The sequence below is a fragment of the Leptonotus elevatus genome, chromosome 2, assembly GCF_054856555.1.
Source record: "Leptonotus elevatus isolate MCC_2025b chromosome 2, RoL_Lele_1.0, whole genome shotgun sequence".
In the NCBI taxonomy this organism is placed as follows: Eukaryota; Metazoa; Chordata; class Actinopteri; order Syngnathiformes; family Syngnathidae; genus Leptonotus; species Leptonotus elevatus.
In genome coordinates, this window is record NC_141240.1 from 44,509,832 (window position 1) to 44,530,798 (window position 20,967).

The following is a 20,967-nucleotide window of genomic DNA, read 5'->3' on the forward strand; positions in this document are numbered from 1 at the left end:
CCTAGTTTGAAACCCTTACCCTAGTTTGAAACCCTACTTTAAAACCCTAACCCTAGTTTGAAACCCTACTTTGAAACCCTAACCCTAGTTTAAACCCCCACTTTGAAACCCTAACCCTAGTTTGAAACCCTTTTTTGGAACCCTAACCCTAGTTTAAACCCCTACTTTTAAACCCTAACCCTAGTTTAAACCCCTACTTTGAAACCTTAACCCTAGTTTAAACAACTACTTTGAAACCCTAACCCTAGTTTAAAACCCTACTTTGAAACCCTAACCCTAGTTTAACCCCTACTTTGAAAACCTAACCCGTTTACACCATTACTTTGCAACCCTAACCCTAGTTTACACCATTACTTTGCAACCCTAACCCTTGTTTAAACCCCTACTTTGAAACCCTAACCCTAGTTTAGATCCCTACTTTGAAACCCTAACCCTAGTTTACACCATTACTTTGCAACCCTAACCCTAGTTTACACCATTACTTTGCAACCCTAACCCTTGTTTAAACCCCTACTTTGAAACCCTAACCCTAGTTTAGATCCCTACTTTGAAACCCTAACCCTAGTTTAAACCCCTACTTTGAAACCCTAACCCTAGTTTAAAGCCCTACCTTGAAACCCTAACCGTAGTTTGAAAACCTAACCCTATTTTAAACCCCTACTTTGAAATCCTAATCCTAGTTTAAACCCCTACTTTGAAACCCTAACCCTAGTTTAAACCCCTACTTTGAAACGCTAACCCTAGTTTAAACCCCTTCTTTGAAACCCTAACCCTAGTTTAAACCCCTACTTTGAATCCCTAACCCTAGTTTAAACCCCTACTTTGAATCCCTAACCCTAGTTTAAACCACTACTTTGAAACACTAACCCTAGTTTAAAACCCTACTTTGAAACCCTAACCCTAGTTTAAACCCCTACTTTGAAACCCTAACCCTAGTTTAAACCTAACCCTAGTTTAAACCATTACTTTGCAACCCTAACCCTAGTTTAAACCCCTACTTTGAAACCCTAATCCTAGTTTAAACCCCTATTTTGAATCCCTAACCCTAGTTTAGATCCCAACTTTGAAACCCTAACCCTAGTTTAAACCCCTACTTTGAAACCCTAACCCTACGTTAAACCCCTACTTTGAAACCCTAACCCTAGTTTAAACCCCTATTTTGAATCCCTAACCCTAGTTTAAACCCCTACTTTGAAACCCTAACCCTAGTTTAAAACCCTACTTTGAAACCCTAACCCTAGTTAAAACCCCTACTTTTAAACCCTAACCCTAGTTTAAACCATTACTTGGCAACCCTAAACCTAGTTTAAACCCCTACTTTGAAACCCTAACCCTAGTTTTAACCCCTACTTTGAATCCCTAACCCTAGTTTAGATCCCTACTTTGAAACCCTAACCCTAGTTTAAACCCCTACTTTGAAACACTTACCCTACTTTAAACCCCTACTTTGAAACCCTAACCCTAGTTTAAACCCCTACTTTGAATCCCTAACCCTAGTTTAAACCCCTACTTTTAAACCCTAACCCTAGTTGAAAACCCTACGTTGAAACCTTAACCCTAGTTTAAACCACTACTTGGAAACCCTAACCCTAGTTTAAACCCCTACTTTGAATCCCTAACCCTAGTTTAGATCCCTACTTTGAAACCCTAACCCTAGTTTAAACCCCTACTCTGAAACCCTAACCCTACTTTAAACCGCTACTTTGAAACCCTAACCCTAGTTTAAACCCCTACTTTGAATCCCTAACCCTAGTTTAAACCCCTACTTTGAAACCCTAATCCTAGTTTAAACCCCTACTTTGAAACCCAAACCCTAATTTAAATCCCTACTTTGAAACCCTAACCCTAGTTTAAACCCCTACTTTAGAACCCTAACCCTAGGTTAAACCCCTACTTTGAAACCCTAACCTTAGTTTAAAATCCTACTTTGAAACCTTAACCTTAGTTTAAACCCCTACTTTGAAACACTAACCCTAGTTTAAACCCCTACTTTGAAATCCTAACCCTAGTGTAAAACCCTACTTTGAAACCCTAACCCCAGTTTAAAACCCTACTTTGAAATCCTAACCCTAGTTTAAACCCCTACTTTGAAACCCTAACCCTAGTTTAAACCCCTACTTTGAAACCCTAAACCTAGTTTAAACCACTACTTTGAAACCTTAACCCTAGTTTAAAACCCTACTTTGAAACCCTAACCCTAGTTTAAACCCCTTCTTTGAAACGCTAACCCTAGTTTAAAACCCTACTTTGAAACCCTAACCCTAGTTTAAAACCCTACTTTGAAACTCTAACCCTAGTTTAAACCCCTACTTTGAAACCCTAACCATAGTTTAAAACCCTATTTTGAAACCCTAACCCTAGTTTGAAACCCTAACCCTAGTTTAAACACCTACTTTGAAACACTAACCCTAGTTTAAACCCCTACTTTGAAACCCTAACCCTACTTTAAACGCCTACTTTGAAACCCTAACCCTAGTTTAAACCCCTACTTTGAATCCCTAACCCTAGTTTAAACCCCTACTTTGAAACCCTAACCCTAGTTTAAAACCCTACCTTGAAACCCTAACCCTAAATTGAAAACCCAACCCTAGTTTAAACCCCTACTTTGAAACCCTAACCCTAGTTTAAACCCCTACTTTGAAACCCTAACCCTAGTTTAAACCCCTACTTTGAAACCCTAACCCTAGTTTAAGCCCCTACTTTGAAACCTTAACCATAGTTTAAAACCCTACTTTGAAACCCTAACTCGAGTTTAAACCCCTACTTAAGAACCCTAACCCTAGGTTAAAACCCTACTTTGAAACCCTAACCCTAGTTTAAACCCCTACTTTAAAACCCTAATCCTAGTTTAAAACCCTACTTTGAAACCCTAACCCTAGTTTAAGCCCCTACTTTGAAACTTTAACCATAGTTTAAAACCCTACTTTGAAACCCTAACTCGAGTTTAAACCCCTACTTAAGAACCCTAACCCTAGGTTAAAACCCTACTTTGAAACCCTAACCCTAGTTTAAACCCCTACTTTAAAACCCTAATCCTAGTTTAAAACACTACTTTGAAACCCTAACCCTAGTTTAAACCCCTACTTTAAAACCCTAATCCTAGTTTAAAACCCTACTTTGAAACCCTAACCCTAGTTTAAACCCCTACTTTGAAACCCTAACCATAGTTTAAAACCCTACTTTGAAACCCTAACCCTAGTTTGAAACCCTAACCCTAGTTTAAACACCTACTTTGAAACACTAACCCTAGTTTAAACCCCTACTTTGAAACCCTAACCCTAGTTTTAACCCCTACTTTGAATCCCTAACCCTAGTTTAGATCCCTACTTTGAAACCCTAACCCTAGTTTAAACCCCTACTTTGAAACACTTACCCTACTTTAAACCCCTACTTTGAAACCCTAACCCTAGTTTAAACCCCTACTTTGAAACCCTAACCCTAGTTTAAGCCCCTACTTTGAAACCTTAACCATAGTTTAAAACCCTACTTTGAAACCCTAACTCGAGTTTAAACCCCTACTTAAGAACCCTAACCCTAGGTTAAAACCCTACTTTGAAACCCTAACCCTAGTTTAAACCCCTACTTTAAAACCCTAATCCTAGTTTAAAACCCTACTTTGAAACCCTAACCCTAGTTTAAGCCCCTACTTTGAAACTTTAACCATAGTTTAAAACCCTACTTTGAAACCCTAACTCGAGTTTAAACCCCTACTTAAGAACCCTAACCCTAGGTTAAAACCCTACTTTGAAACCCTAACCCTAGTTTAAACCCCTACTTTAAAACCCTAATCCTAGTTTAAAACACTACTTTGAAACCCTAACCCTAGTTTAAACCCCTACTTTAAAACCCTAATCCTAGTTTAAAACCCTACTTTGAAACCCTAACCCTAGTTTAAACCCCTACTTTGAAACCCTAACCATAGTTTAAAACCCTACTTTGAAACCCTAACCCTAGTTTGAAACCCTAACCCTAGTTTAAACACCTACTTTGAAACACTAACCCTAGTTTAAACCCCTACTTTGAAACCCTAACCCTAGTTTTAACCCCTACTTTGAATCCCTAACCCTAGTTTAGATCCCTACTTTGAAACCCTAACCCTAGTTTAAACCCCTACTTTGAAACACTTACCCTACTTTAAACCCCTACTTTGAAACCCTAACCCTAGTTTAAAGCCCTACTTTGAATCCCTAACCCTAGTTTAAACCCCTACTTTTAATCCCTAACCCTAGTTTAAACCCCTACTTTGAAACCCTAACCCTAGTTTAAAACCCTACCTTGAAACCCTAACCCTAGTTTAAAAACTTAACCCTAGTTTAAACCCCTACTTTGAAACCCTAACCCTAGTTTAAACCCCTACTTTGAAACCCTAACCCTAGTTTAAATCCCTACTTTGAAACCCTAACCCTAGTTTAAAACCCTACCTTGAAACCCTAACCGTAGTTTGAAAACCTAACCCTATTTTAAACCCCTACTTTGAAATCCTAATCCTAGTTTAAACCCCTACTTTGAAACCCTAACCCTAGTTTAAACCCCTACTTTGAAACCCTAATCCTAGTTTAAACCCCTTCTTTGAAACCCTAACCCTAGTTTAAACCCCTACTTTGAAACCCTAACCCTAGTTTAAAACCCTACTTTGAAACCCTAACCCTAGTTTAAACCCCTACTTTTAAACCCTAACCCTAGTTTAAACCATTACTTGGCAACCCTAAACCTAGTTTAAACCCCTACTTTGAAACCCTAACCCTAGTTTTAACCCCTACTTTGAATCCCTAACCCTAGTTTAGATCCCTACTTTGAAACCCTAACCCTAGTTTAAACCCCTACTTTGAAACACTTACCCTACTTTAAACCCCTACTTTGAAACCCTAACCCTAGTTTAAACCCCTACTTTGAATCCCTAACCCTAGTTTAAACCCCTACTTTTAAACCCTAACCCTAGTTGAAAACCCTACGTTGAAACCTTAACCCTAGTTTAAACCACTACTTGGAAACCCTAACCCTAGTTTAAACCCCTACTTTGAATCCCTAACCCTAGTTTAGATCCCTACTTTGAAACCCTAACCCTAGTTTAAACCCCTACTTTGAAACCCTAACCCTACTTTAAACCGCTACTTTGAAACCCTAACCCTAGTTTAAACCCCTACTTTGAATCCCTAACCCTAGTTTAAACCCCTACTTTGAAACCCTAATCCTAGTTTAAACCCCTACTTTGAAACCCAAACCCTAATTTAAATCCCTACTTTGAAACCCTAACCCTAGTTTAAACCCCTACTTTAGAACCCTAACCCTAGGTTAAACCCCTACTTTGAAACCCTAACCTTAGTTTAAAATCCTACTTTGAAACCTTAACCTTAGTTTAAACCCCTACTTTGAAACACTAACCCTAGTTTAAACCCCTACTTTGAAATCCTAACCCTAGTGTAAAACCCTACTTTGAAACCCTAACCCCAGTTTAAAACCCTACTTTGAAATCCTAACCCTAGTTTAAACCCCTACTTTGAAACCCTAACCCTAGTTTAAACCCCTACTTTGAAACCCTAAACCTAGTTTAAACCACTACTTTGAAACCTTAACCCTAGTTTAAACCCCTACTTTGAAACCATAACCCTAGTTTAAACCCCTTCTTTGAAACGCTAACCCTAGTTTAAAACCCTACTTTGAAACCCTAACCCTAGTTTAAAACCCTACTTTGAAACCTTAACTCTAGTTTGAAACCCTAACCCTAGTTTGAAACCCTAACCCTAGTTTAAACCCCTACTTTGAAACCCTAACCCTAGTTTAAGCCCCTACTTTGAAACCTTAACCATAGTTTAAAACCCTACTTTGAAAGCCTAACTCGAGTTTAAACCCCTACTTAAGAACCCTAACCCTAGGTTAAAACCCTACTTTGAAACCCTAACCCTAGTTTAAACCCCTACTTTAAAACCCTAATCCTAGTTTAAAACCCTACTTTGAAACTCTAACCCTAGTTTAAACCCCTACTTTGAAAGCCTAACCATAGTTTAAAACCCTATTTTGAAACCCTAACCCTAGTTTGAAACCCTAACCCTAGTTTAAACACCTACTTTGAAACACTAACCCTAGTTTAAACCCCTACTTTGAAACCCTAACCCTACTTTAAACGCCTACTTTGAAACCCTAACCCTAGTTTAAACCCCTACTTTGAATCCCTAACCCTAGTTTAAACCCCTACTTTGAAACCCTAACCCTAGTTTAAAACCCTACCTTGAAACCCTAACCCTAAATTGAAAACCCAACCCTAGTTTAAACCCCTACTTTGAAACCCTAACCCTAGTTTAAACCCCTACTTTGAAACCCTAACCCTAGTTTAAACCCCTACTTTGAAACCCTAACCCTAGTTTAAGCCCCTACTTTGAAACCTTAACCATAGTTTAAAACCCTACTTTGAAACCCTAACTCGAGTTTAAACCCCTACTTAAGAACCCTAACCCTAGGTTAAAGCCCTACTTTGAAACCCTAACCCTAGTTTAAACCCCTACTTTAAAACCCTAATCCTAGTTTAAAACCCTACTTTGAAACCCTAACCCTAGTTTAAGCCCCTACTTTGAAACTTTAACCATAGTTTAAAACCCTACTTTGAAACCCTAACTCGAGTTTAAACCCCTACTTAAGAACCCTAACCCTAGGTTAAAACCCTACTTTGAAACCCTAACCCTAGTTTAAACCCCTACTTTAAAACCCTAATCCTAGTTTAAAACACTACTTTGAAACCCTAACCCTAGTTTAAACCCCTACTTTAAAACCCTAATCCTAGTTTAAAACCCTACTTTGAAACCCTAACCCTAGTTTAAACCCCTACTTTGAAACCCTAACCATAGTTTAAAACCCTACTTTGAAACCCTAACCCTAGTTTGAAACCCTAACCCTAGTTTAAACACCTACTTTGAAACACTAACCCTAGTTTAAACCCCTACTTTGAAACCCTAACCCTACTTTAAACCCCTACTTTGAAACCCTAACCTAGTTTAAACCCCTACTTTTAATCCCTAACCCTAGTTTAAACCCCTACTTTGAAACCCTAACCCTAGTTTAAAACCCTACCTTGAAACCCTAACCCTAGTTTGAAAACCTAACCCTAGTTTAAACCCCTACTTTGAAACCCTAACCCTAGTTTAAACCCCTACTTTGAAACCCTAACCCTAGTTTAAATCCCTACTTTGAAACCCTAACCCTAGTTTAAAACCCTACCTTGAAACCCTAACCGTAGTTTGAAAACCTAACCCTATTTTAAACCCCTACTTTGAAACCCTAACCCTAGTTTAAACCCCTACTTTGAAACCCTAACCCTAGTTTAAACCCCTACTTTGAAACCCTAACCGTAGTTTAAGCCCCTACTTTGAAACCTTAACCATAGTTTAAAACCCTACTTTGAAACCCTAACTCGAGTTTAAACCCCTACTTTGAAAAACTTACCCTAGTTTAAAACCCTACTTTGAAACCCTAACCCTAGTTTAAAACCCTACTTTGAAACCCTAACCCTAGTTTAAACCCCTACTTTGAAACACTTACCTTAGTTTAAAACATTACTTTGAAACCCTAACCCTAGTTTGAAACCCTAACCCTCGTTTACACAACTACTTTGAAACACTAACCCTAGTTTAAACCCCTACTTGGAAACCCTAACCCTACTTTAAACGCCTACTTTGAAACCCTAACCCTAGTTTAAACCCCTACTTTGAATCCCTAACCCTAGTTTAAACCCCTACTTTGAAACCCTAACCCTAGTTTAAAACCCTACCTTGAAACCCTAACCCTAAATTGAAAACCCAACCCTAGTTTAAACCCCTACTTTGAAACCCTAACCCTAGTTTAAACCCCTACTTTGAAACCCTAACCCTAGTTTAAACCCCTACTTTGAAACCCTAACCCTAGTTTAAGCCCCTACTTTGAAACCTTAACCATAGTTTAAAACCCTACTTTGAAACCCTAACTCGAGTTTAAACCCCTACTTAAGAACCCTAACCCTAGGTTAAAACCCTACTTTGAAACCCTAACCCTAGTTTAAACCCCTACTTTAAAACCCTAATCCTAGTTTAAAACCCTACTTTGAAACCCTAACCCTAGTTTAAGCCCCTACTTTGAAACTTTAACCATAGTTTAAAACCCTACTTTGAAACCCTAACTCGAGTTTAAACCCCTACTTAAGAACCCTAACCCTAGGTTAAAACCCTACTTTGAAACCCTAACCCTAGTTTAAACCCCTATTTTAAAACCCTAACCCTAGTTTAAAACCCTACTTTGAAACCCTAACCCTAGTTTAAACCCCTACTTTGAAACCCTAACCATAGTTTAAAACCCTACTTTGAAACCCTAACCCTAGTTTGAAACCCTAACCCTAGTTTAAACACCTACTTTGAAACACTAACCCTAGTTTAAACCCCTACTTTGAAACCCTAACCCTACTTTAAACCCCTACTTTGAAACCCTAACCTAGTTTAAACCCCTACTTTTAATCCCTAACCCTAGTTTAAACCCCTACTTTGAAACCCTAACCCTAGTTTAAAATCCTACCTTGAAACCCTAACCCTAGTTTGAAAACCTAACCCTAGTTTAAACCCCTACTTTGAAACCCTAACCCTAGTTTAAACCCCTACTTTGAAACCCTAACCCTAGTTTAAACCCCTACTTTGAAACCCTAACCCTAGTTTAAACCCCTACTTTGAAACCCTAACCCTAGTTTAAAACCCTACCTTGAAACCCTAACCGTAGTTTGAAAACCTAACCCTATTTTAAACCCCTTCTTTGAAACCCTACCCCTAGTTTAAACCCCTACTTTGAAACCCTAACCCTAGTTTAAACCCCTACTTTGAAACCCTAACCCTAGTTTAAGCCCCTACTTTGAAACCTTAACCATAGTTTAAAACCCTACTTTGAAACCCTAACTCGAGTTTAAACCCCTACTTTGAAACACTTACCCTAGTTTAAAACATTACTTTGAAACCCTAACCCTAGTTTGAAACCCTAACCCTCGTTTACACACCTACTTTGAAACCCTTACCCTAGTTTGAAACCCTACTTTGAAACCCTAACCCTAGTTTGAAACCCTACTTTGAAACCCTAACCATAGTTTAAACCCCCACTTTGAAACCCTAACCCTAGTTTGAAACCCTTTTTTGGAACCCTAACCCTAGTTTAAACCCCTACTTTTAAACCCTAACCCTAGTTTAAACCCCTACTTTGCAACCCTAACCCTAGTTTACACCATTACTTTGCAACCCTAACCCTTGTTTAAACCCCTACTTTGAAACCCTAACCCTAGTTTAGATCCCTACTTTGAAACCCTAACCCTAGTTTACACCATTACTTTGCAACCCTAACCCTAGTTTACACCATTACTTTGCAACCCTAACCCTTGTTTAAACCCCTACTTTGAAACCCTAACCCTAGTTTAGATCCCTACTTTGAAACCCTAACCCTAGTTTAAACCCCTACTTTGAATCCCTAACCCTAGTTTAAACCCCTACTTTGAATCCCTAACCCTAGTTTAAACCCCTACTTTGAATCCCTAACCCTAGTTTAAACCACTACTTTGAAACCCTAACCCTAGTTTAAAACCCTACTTTGAAACCCTAACCCTAGTTTAAAACCCTACTTTGAAACCCTAACCCTAGTTTAAACCCCTTCTTTGAAACCCTAACCCTAGTTTAAACCATTACTTTGCAACCCTAACCCTAGTTTAAACCCCTACTTTGAAACCCTAATCCTAGTTTAAACCCCTACTTTGAATCCCTAACCCTAGTTTAGATCCCAACTTTGAAACCCTAACCCTAGTTTAGATCCCTACTTTGAAACCCTAACCCTAGTTTAAACCCCTACTTTGAATCCCTAACCCTAGTTTAAACCCCTACTTTGAATCCCTAACCCTAGTTTAAACCCCTACTTTGAATCCCTAACCCTAGTTTAAACCACTACTTTGAAACCCTAACCCTAGTTTAAAACCCTACTTTGAAACCCTAACCCTAGTTTAAAACCCTACTTTGAAACCCTAACCCTAGTTTAAACCCCTTCTTTGAAACCCTAACCCTAGTTTAAACCATTACTTTGCAACCCTAACCCTAGTTTAAACCCCTACTTTGAAACCCTAATCCTAGTTTAAACCCCTACTTTGAATCCCTAACCCTAGTTTAGATCCCAACTTTGAAACCCTAACCCTAGTTTAAACCCCTACTTTGAAACCCTAACCCTACGTTAAACCCCTACTTTGAAACCCTAACCCTAGTTTAAAACCCTACTTTGAAACCCTAACCCTAGTTTAAACCCCTACTTTTAAACCCTAACCCTAGTTTAAACCATTACTTGGCAACCCTAAACCTAGTTTAAACCCCTACTTTGAAACCATAACCCTAGTTTTAACCCCTACTTTGAATCCCTAACCCTAGTTTAGATCCCTACTTTGAAACCCTAACCCTAGTTTAAACCCCTACTTTGAAACACTTACCCTACTTTAAACCCCTACTTTGAAACCCTAACCCTAGTTTAAACCCCTACTTTTAATCCCTAACCCTAGTTTAAACCCCTACTTTTAAACCCTAACCCTAGTTGAAAACCCTACGTTGAAACCTTAACCCTAGTTTAAACCACTACTTGGAAACCCTAACCCTAGTTTAAACCCCTACTTTGAATCCCTAACCCTAGTTTAGATCCCTACTTTGAAACCCTAACCCTAGTTTAAACCCCTACTTTGAAACCCTAACCCTACTTTAAACCGCTACTTTGAAACCCTAACCCTAGTTTAAACCCCTACTTTGAATCCCTAACCCTAGTTTAAACCCCTACTTTGAAACCCTAATCCTAGTTTAAACCCCTACTTTGAAACCCTAACGCTAGTTTAAAAACCTACTTTGAAACCCTAACCCTAGTTTAAACCCCTACTTTGAAACCCTAACCCTAGTTTGAAACCCTAACCCTAATTTAAACCCCTACTTTAGAACCCTAACCCTAGGTTAAACCCCGAGTTTGAAACCCTAACCTTAATTTTAAATCCTACTTTGAAACCTTAACCTTAGTTTAAACCCCTACTTTGAAACACTAACCCTAGTTTAAACCCCTACTTTGAAACCCTAACCCTAGTGTTAAACCCTACTTTGAAACCCTAACCCCAGTTTAAAACCCTACTTTGAAACCCTAACCCTAGTTTAAACCCCTACTTTGAAACCCTAACCCTAGTTTAAACCCCTACTTTGAAACCCTAAACCTAGTTTAAACCACTACTTTGAAACCTTAACCCTAGTTTAAAACCCTACTTTGAAACCCTTACCCTAGTTTAAACCCCTTCTTTGAAACGCTAACCCTAGTTTAAAACCCTACTTTGAAACCCTAACCCTAGTTTAAAACCCTACTTTGAAACCTTAACTCTAGTTTGAAACCCTAACCCTAGTTTGAAACCCTAACCCTAGTTTAAACCCCTACTTTGAAACCCTAACCCTAGTTTAAGCCCCTACTTTGAAACCTTAACCATAGTTTAAAACCCTACTTTGAAACCCTAACTCGAGTTTAAACCCCTACTTAAGAACCCTAACCCTAGGTTAAAACCCTACTTTGAAACCCTAACCCTAGTTTAAACCCCTACTTTAAAACCCTAATCCTAGTTTAAAACCCTACTTTGAAACTCTAACCCTAGTTTAAACCCCTACTTTGAAACCCTAACCATAGTTTAAAACCCTATTTTGAAACCCTAACCCTAGTTTGAAACCCTAACCCTAGTTTAAACACCTACTTTGAAACACTAACCCTAGTTTAAACCCCTACTTTGAAACCCTAACCCTACTTTAAACCCCTACTTTGAAACCCTAACCCTAGTTTAAACCCCTACTTTGAAACCCTAACCCTAGTTTAAACCCCTACTTTGAAACCCTAACCCTAGTTTAAGCCCCTACTTTGAAACCTTAACCATAGTTTAAAACCCTACTTTGAAACCCTAACTCGAATTTAAACCCCTACTTAAGAACCCTAACCCTAGGTTAAAACCCTACTTTGAAACCCTAACCCTAGTTTAAACCCCTACTTTAAAACCCTAATCCTAGTTTAAAACCCTACTTTGAAACCCTAACCCTAGTTTAAGCCCCTACTTTGAAACCTTAACCATAGTTTAAAACCCTACTTTGAAACCCTAACTTGAGTTTAAACCCCTACTTAAGAACCCTAACCCTAGGTTAAAACCCTACTTTGAAACCCTAACCCTAGTTTAAACCCCTACTTTAAAACCCTAATCCTAGTTTAAAACCCTACTTTGAAACCCTAACCCTAGTTTAAACCCCTACTTTAAAACCCTAATCCTAGTTTAAAACCCTACTTTGAAACCCTAACCATAGTTTAAAACCCTATTTTGAAACCCTAACCCTAGTTTGAAACCCTAACCCTAGTTTAAACACCTACTTTGAAACACTAACACTAGTTTAAACCCCTACTTTGAAACCCTAACCCTAGTTTAAACCCCTACTTTGAAACCCTAACCCTAGTTTAAACCCCTACTTTGAAACCCTAACCCTACTTTAAACCCCTACTTTGAAACCCTAACCCTAGTTTAAACCCCTACTTTGAAACCCTAACCCTAGTTTAAACCCCTACTTTGAAACCCTAACCCTAGTTTAAGCCCCTACTTTGAAACCTTAACCATAGTTTAAAACCCTACTTTGAAACCCTAACTCGAGTTTAAACCCCTACTTAAGAACCCTAACCCTAGGTTAAAACCCTACTTTGAAACCCTAACCCTAATTTAAACCCATACTTTAAAACCCTAATCCTAGTTTAAAACCCTTCTTTGAAACCCTAACCCTAGTTTAAGCCCCTACTTTGAAACCTTAACCATAGTTTAAAACCCTACTTTGAAACCCTAACTCGAGTTTAAACCCCTACTTAAGAACCCTAACCCTAGGTTAAACCCCTACTTTGAAACCCTAACCCTAGTTTAAACCCCTACTTTAAAACCCTAATCCTAGTTTAAAACCCTACTTTGAAACCCTAACCCTAGTTTAAACCCCTACTTTAAAACCCTAATCCTAGTTTAAAACCCTACTTTGAAACCCTAACCCTAGTTTAAACCCCTACTTTGAAACCCTAACCATAGTTTAAAACCCTACTTTGAAACCCTAACCCTAGTTTGAAACCCTAACCCTAGTTTAAACCCCTACTTTGAAACCCTAACCCTACTTTAAACCCCTACTTTGAAACCCTAACCTAGTTTAAACCCCTAACCCTAGTTTAAACCCCTACTTTGAAACCCTAACCCTAGTTTAAAACCCTACCTTGAAACCCTAACCCTAGTTTGAAAACCTAACCCTAGTTTAAACCCCTACTTTGAAACCCTAACCCTAGTTTAAACCCCTACTTTGAAACCCTAACCCTAGTTTAAATCCCTACTTTGAAACCCTAACCCTAGTTTAAAACCCTACCTTGAAACCCTAACCCTAGTTTGAAAACCTAACCCTAGTTTAAACCCCTACTTTGAAACCCTAACCCTAGTTTAAACCCCTACTTTGAAACCCTAACCCTAGTTTAAATCCCTACTTTGAAACCCTAACCCTAGTTTAAAACCCTACCTTGAAACCCTAACCCTAGTTTGAAAACCTAACCCTATTTTAAACCCCTACTTTGAAACCCTAACCCTAGTTTAAACCCCTACTTTGAAACCCTAACCCTAGTTTAAACCCCTACTTTGAAACCCTAACCCTAGTTTAAGCCCCTACTTTGAAACCTTAACCATAGTTTAAAACCCTACTTTGAAACCCTAACTCGAGTTTAAACCCCTACTTAAGAACCCTAACCCTAGGTTAAAACCCTACTTTGAAACCCTAACCCTAGTTTAAACCCCTACTTTAAAACCCTAATCCTAGTTTAAAACCCTACTTTGAAACCCTAACCCTAGTTTAAACCCCTACTTTGAAACCCTAACCATAGTTTAAAACCCTACTTTGAAACCCTAACCCTAGTTTGAAACCCTAACCCTAGTTTAAACACCTAGTTTGAAACCCTAACCCTACTTTAAACCCATACTTTGAAACCCTAACCCTAGTTTAAACCCCTACTTTGAAACCCTAACCCTAGTTTAAAACCCTACTTTGAAACCCTAACCCTACTTTAAACCCCTACTTTGAAACCCTAACCCTAGTTTAACCCCTACTTTGAAACCCTAACCCTAGTTTAAAACCCTACTTTTAAACCCTAACCCTAGTTTAAACCCCTACGTTGAAACCCTAACCCTAGTTTAACCCACTACTTTGAAAACCTAACCCTAGTTTAAAACCCTACTTTAGAACCCTAACCCTAGTTTAAACCCCTACTTTGAATACCTAACCCTAGTTTAGATCCCAACTTTGAAACCCTAACCCTAGTTTAAAACCCTACTTTAGAACCCTAACCCTAGTTTAAACCCCTATTTTGAATCCCTAACCCTAGTTTAAACCCCTACTTTGAAACCCTAACCCTAGTTTAAAACCCTACTTTGAAACCCTAACCCTAGTTTAAACCCCTACTTTGAAACCTTAACCCTAGTTTAAAACCCTACTTTGAAACCATAACCCTACTTTAAACCCCTACTTTGAAACCCTAACCCTGGTTTAAACCCCTACTTTGAAACCCTAACCCTAGTTTAAAACCCTACTTTTAAACCCTAACCCTAGTTTAAACCCCTACGTTGAAACCTTAACCCTAGTTTAAACCACTACTTTGAAAACCTAACCCTAGTTTAAAACCCTACTTTAGAACCCTAACCCTAGTTTAAAACCCTACTTTGAAACCCTAACCCTAGTTTAAACCCCTACTTTGAAACCCTAACCCTAGTTTAAACCATTACTTTGCAACCCTAACCCTAGTTTAAACCCCTACTTTGAAACCCTAATCCTAGTTTAAACCCCTACTTTGAATCCCTAACCCTAGTTTAGATCCCAACTTTGAAACCCTAACCCTAGTTTAAACCCCTACTTTGAAACCCTAACCCTACGTTAAACCCCTACTTTGAAACCCTAACCCTAGTTTAAACCCCTATTTTGAATCCCTAACCCTAGTTTAAACCCCTACTTTGAAACCCTAACCCTAGTTTAAAACCCTACTTTGAAACCCTAACCCTAGTTTAAACCCCTACTTTTAAACCCTAACCCTAGTTTAAACCATTACTTGGCAACCCTAAACCTAGTTAAAACCCTACTTTGAAACCCTAACCCTAGTTTAAACCCCTACTTTGAAACCCTAACCCTAGTTTAAAACCCTACTTTTAAACCCTAACCCTAGTTTAAACCCCTACGTTGAAACCTTAACCCTAGTTTAAACCACTACTTTGAAAACCTAACCCTAGTTTAAAACCCTACTTTGAAACCCTAACCCTAGTTTAAAACCCTACCTTGAAACCCTAACCCTAGTTTGAAAACCTAACCCTATTTTAAACCCCTACTTTGAAACCCTAACCCTAGTTTAAACCCCTACTTTGAAACCCTAACCTTAGTTTAAAATCCTACTTTGAAACCTTAACCTTAGTTTAAACCCCTACTTTGAAACACTAACCCTAGTTTAAACCCCTACTTTGAAACCCTAACCCTAGTGTTAAACCCTACTTTGAAACCCTAACCCCAGTTTAAAACCCTACTTTGAAACCCTAACCCTAGTTTAAACCCCTACTTTGAAACCCTAACCCTAGTTTAAACCCCTACTTTGAAACCCTAAACCTAGTTTAAACCACTACTTTGAAACCTTAACCCTAGTTTAAAACCCTACTTTGAAACCCTTAACCTAGTTTAAACCCCTTCTTTGAAACGCTAACCCTAGTTTAAAACCCTACTTTGAAACCCTAACCCTAGTTTAAAACCCTACTTTGAAACCTTAACTCTAGTTTGAAACCCTAACCCTAGTTTGAAACCCTAACCCTAGTTTAAACCCCTACTTTGAAACCCTAACCCTAGTTTAAGCCCCTACTTTGAAACCTTAACCATAGTTTAAAACCCTACTTTGAAACCCTAACTCGAGTTTAAACCCCTACTTAAGAACCCTAACCCTAGGTTAAAACCCTACTTTGAAACCCTAACCCTAGTTTAAACCCCTACTTTAAAACCCTAATCCTAGTTTAAAACCCTACTTTGAAACTCTAACCCTAGTTTAAACCCCTACTTTGAAACCCTAACCATAGTTTAAAACCCTATTTTGAAACCCTAACCCTAGTTTGAAACCGTAACCCTAGTTTAAACACCTACTTTGAAACACTAACCCTAGTTTAAACCCCTACTTTGAAACCCTAACCCTACTTTAAACCCCTACTTTGAAACCCTAACCCTAGTTTAAACCCCTACTTTGAAACCCTAACCCTAGTTTAAACCCCTACTTTGAAACCCTAACCCTAGTTTAAGCCCCTACTTTGAAACCTTAACCATAGTTTAAAACCCTACTTTGAAACCCTAACTCGAATTTAAACCCCTACTTAAGAACCCTAACCCTAGGTTAAAACCCTACTTTGAAACCCTAACCCTAGTTTAAACCCCTACTTTAAAACCCTAATCCTAGTTTAAAACCCTACTTTGAAACCCTAACCCTAGTTTAAGCCCCTACATTGAAACCTTAACCATAGTTTAAAACCCTACTTTGAAACCCTAACTTGAGTTTAAACCCCTACTTAAGAACCCTAACCCTAGGTTAAAACCCTACTTTGAAACCCTAACCCTAGTTTAAACCCCTACTTTAAAACCCTAATCCTAGTTTAAAACCCTACTTTGAAACCCTAACCCTAGTTTAAACCCCTACTTTAAAACCCTAATCCTAGTTTAAAACCCTACTTTGAAACCCTAACCATAGTTTAAAACCCTATTTTGAAACCCTAACCCTAGTTTGAAACCCTAACCCTAGTTTAAACACCTACTTTGAAACACTAACCCTAGTTTAAACCCCTACTTTGAAACCCTAACCCTACTTTAAACCCCTACTTTGAAACCCTAACCCTAGTTTAAACCCCTACTTTGAAACCCTAACCCTAGTTTAAACCCCTACTTTGAAACCCTAACCCTAGTTTAAGCCCCTACTTTGAAAACTTAACCATAGTTTAAAACCCTACTTTGAAACCCTAACTCGAGTTTAAACCCCTACTTAAGAACCCTAACCCTAGGTTAAAACCCTACTTTGAAACCCTAACCCTAGTTTAAACCCCTACTTTAAAACCCTAATCCTAGTTTAAAACCCTACTTTGAAACCCTAACCCTAGTTTAAGCCCCTACTTTGAAACCTTAACCATAGTTTAAAACCCTACTTTGAAACCCTAACTCGAGTTTAAACCCCTACTTAAGAACCCTAACCCTAGGTTAAAACCCTACTTTGAAACCCTAACCCTAGTTTAAACCCCTACTTTAAAACCCTAATCCTAGTTTAAAACCCTACTTTGAAACCCTAACCCTAGTTTAAACCCCTACTTTAAAACCCTAATCCTAGTTTAAAACCCTACTTTGAAACCCTAACCCTAGTTTAAACCCCTACTTTGAAACCCTAACCAGAGTTTAAAACCCTACTTTGAAACCCTAACCCTAGTTTGAAACCCTAACCCTAGTTTAAACCCCTACTTTGAAACCCTAACCCTACTTTAAACCCCTACTTTGAAACCCTAACCTAGTTTAAACCCCTACTTTGAATCCTTAACCCTAGTTTAAACCCCTACTTTGAAACCCTAACCCTAGTTTAAAACCCTACCTTGAAACCCTAACCCTAGTTTGAAAACCTAACCCTAGTTTAAACCCCTACTTTGAAACCCTAACCCTAGTTTAAACCCCTACTTTGAAACCCTAACCCTAGTTTAAATCCCTACTTTGAAACCCTAACCCTAGTTTAAAACCCTACCTTGAAACCCTAACCCTAGTTTGAAAACCTAACCCTAGTTTAAACCCCTACTTTGAAACCCTAACCCTAGTTTAAACCCCTACTTTGAAACCCTAACCCTAGTTTAAATCCCTACTTTGAAACCCTAACCCTAGTTTAAAACCCTACCTTGAAACCCTAACCCTAGTTTGAAAACCTAACCCTATTTTAAACCCCTACTTTGAAACCCTAACCCTAGTTTAAACCCCTACTTTGAAACCCTAACCCTAGTTTAAACCCCTACTTTGAAACCCTAACCCTAGTTTAAGCCCCTACTTTGAAACCTTAACCATAGTTTAAAACCCTACTTTGAAACCCTAACTCGAGTTTAAACCCCTACTTAAGAACCCTAACCCTAGGTTAAAACCCTACTTTGAAACCCTAACCCTAGTTTAAACCCCTACTTTAAAACCCTAATCCTAGTTTAAAACCCTACTTTGAAACCCTAACCCTAGTTTAAACCCCTACTTTGAAACCCTAACCATAGTTTAAAACCCTACTTTGAAACCCTAACCCTAGTTTGAAACCCTAACCCTAGTTTAAACACCTAGTTTGAAACCCTAACCCTAGTTTAAACACCTACTTTGAAACATTAACCCTAGTTTAAACCCCTACTTTGAAACCCTAACCCTACTTTAAACCCATACTTTGAAACCCTAACCCTAGTTTAAACCCCTACTTTGAAACCCTAACCCTAGTTTAAAACCCTACTTTGAAACCCTAACCCTACTTTAAACCCCTACTTTGAAACCCTAACCCTAGTTTAACCCCTACTTTGAAACCCTAACCCTAGTTTAAAACCCTACTTTTAAACCCTAACCCTAGTTTAAACCCCTACGTTGAAACCCTAACCCTAGTTTAACCCACTACTTTGAAAACCTAACCCTAGTTTAAAACCCTACTTTAGAACCCTAACCCTAGTTTAAACCCCTACTTTGAATACCTAACCCTAGTTTAGATCCCAACTTTGAAACCCTAACCCTAGTTTAAACCCCTACTTTGAAACCCTAACCCTACGTTAAACCCCTATTTTGAAACCCTAACCCTAGTTTAAACCCCTATTTTGAATCCCTAACCCTAGTTTAAACCCCTACTTTGAAACCCTAACCCTAGTTTAAAACCCTACTTTGAAACCCTAACCCTAGTTTAAACCCCTACTTTGAAACCCTAATCCTAGTTTAAAACCCTACTTTGAAACCCTAACCCTAGTTTAAACCCCTACTTTGAAACCCTAACCATAGTTTAAAACCCTACTTTGAAACCCTAACCCTAGTTTGAAACCCTAACCCTAGTTTAAACACCTAGTTTGAAACCCTAACCCTAGTTTAAACACCTACTTTGAAACATTAACCCTAGTTTAAACCCCTACTTTGAAACCCTAACCCTACTTTAAACCCATACTTTGAAACCCTAACCCTAGTTTAAACCCCTACTTTGAAACCCTAACCCTACTTTAAACCCCTACTTTGAAACCCTAACCCTAGTTTAACCCCTACTTTGAAACCCTAACCCTAGTTTAAAACCCTACTTTTAAACCCTAACCCTAGTTTAAACCCCTACGTTGAAACCCTAACCCTAGTTTAACCCACTACTTTGAAAACCTAACCCTAGTTTAAAACCCTACTTTAGAACCCTAACCCTAGTTTAAACCCCTACTTTGAATACCTAACCCTAGTTTAGATCCCAACTTTGAAACCCTAACCCTAGTTTAAACCCCTACTTTGAAACCCTAACCCTACGTTAAACCCCTATTTTGAAACCCTAACCCTAGTTTAAACCCCTATTTTGAATCCCTAACCCTAGTTTAAACCCCTACTTTGAAACCCTAACCCTAGTTTAAAACCCTACTTTGAAACCCTAACCCTAGTTTAAACCCCTACTTTGAAACCCTAACCCTAGTTTAAAACCCTACTTTGAAACCATAACCCTACTTTAAACCCCTACTTTGAAACCCTAACCCTGGTTTAAACCCCTACTTTGAAACCCTAACCCTAGTTTAAAACCCTACTTTTAAACCCTAACCCTAGTTTAAACCCCTACGTTGAAACCTTAACCCTAGTTTAAACCACTACTTTGAAAACCTAACCCTAGTTTAAAACCCTACTTTAGAACCCTAACCCTAGTTTAAACCCCTACTTTGAAACCCTAACCCTAGTTTAAAACCCTACTTTGAAACCCTAACCCTAGTTTAAACCCCTACTTTGAAACCCTAACCCTAGTTTAAACCATTACTTTGCAACCCTAACCCTAGTTTAAACCCCTACTTTGAAACCCTAATCCTAGTTTAAACCCCTACTTTGAATCCCTAACCCTAGTTTAGATCCCAACTTTGAAACCCTAACCCTAGTTTAAACCCCTACTTTGAAACCCTAACCCTACGTTAAACCCCTACTTTGAAACCCTAACCCTAGTTTAAACCCCTATTTTGAATCCCTAACCCTAGTTTAAACCCCTACTTTGAAACCCTAACCCTAGTTTAAAACCCTACTTTGAAACCCTAACCCTAGTTTAAACCCCTACTTTTAAACCCTAACCCTAGTTTAAACCATTACTTGGCAAACCTAAACCTAGTTAAAACCCCTACTTTGAAACCCTAACCCTAGTTTAAACCCCTACTTTGAAACCCTAACCCTAGTTTAAAACCCTACTTTTAAACCCTAACCCTAGTTTAAACCCCTACGTTGAAACCTTAACCCTAGTTTAAACCACTACTTTGAAAACCTAACCCTAGTTTAAAACCCTACTTTGAAACCCTAACCCTAGTTTAAAACCCTACCTTGAAACCCTAACCCTAGTTTGAAAACCTAACCCTATTTTAAACCCCTACTTTGAAACCCTAACCCTAGTTTAAACCCCTACTTTGAAACCCTAACCTTAGTTTAAAATCCTACTTTGAAACCTTAACCTTAGTTTAAACCCCTACTTTGAAACACTAACCCTAGTTTAAACCCCTACTTTGAAACCCTAACCCTAGTGTTAAACCCTACTTTGAAACCCTAACCCCAGTTTAAAACCCTACTTTGAAACCCTAACCCTAGTTTAAACCCCTACTTTGAAACCCTAACCCTAGTTTAAACCCCTACTTTGAAACCCTAAACCTAGTTTAAACCACTACTTTGAAACCTT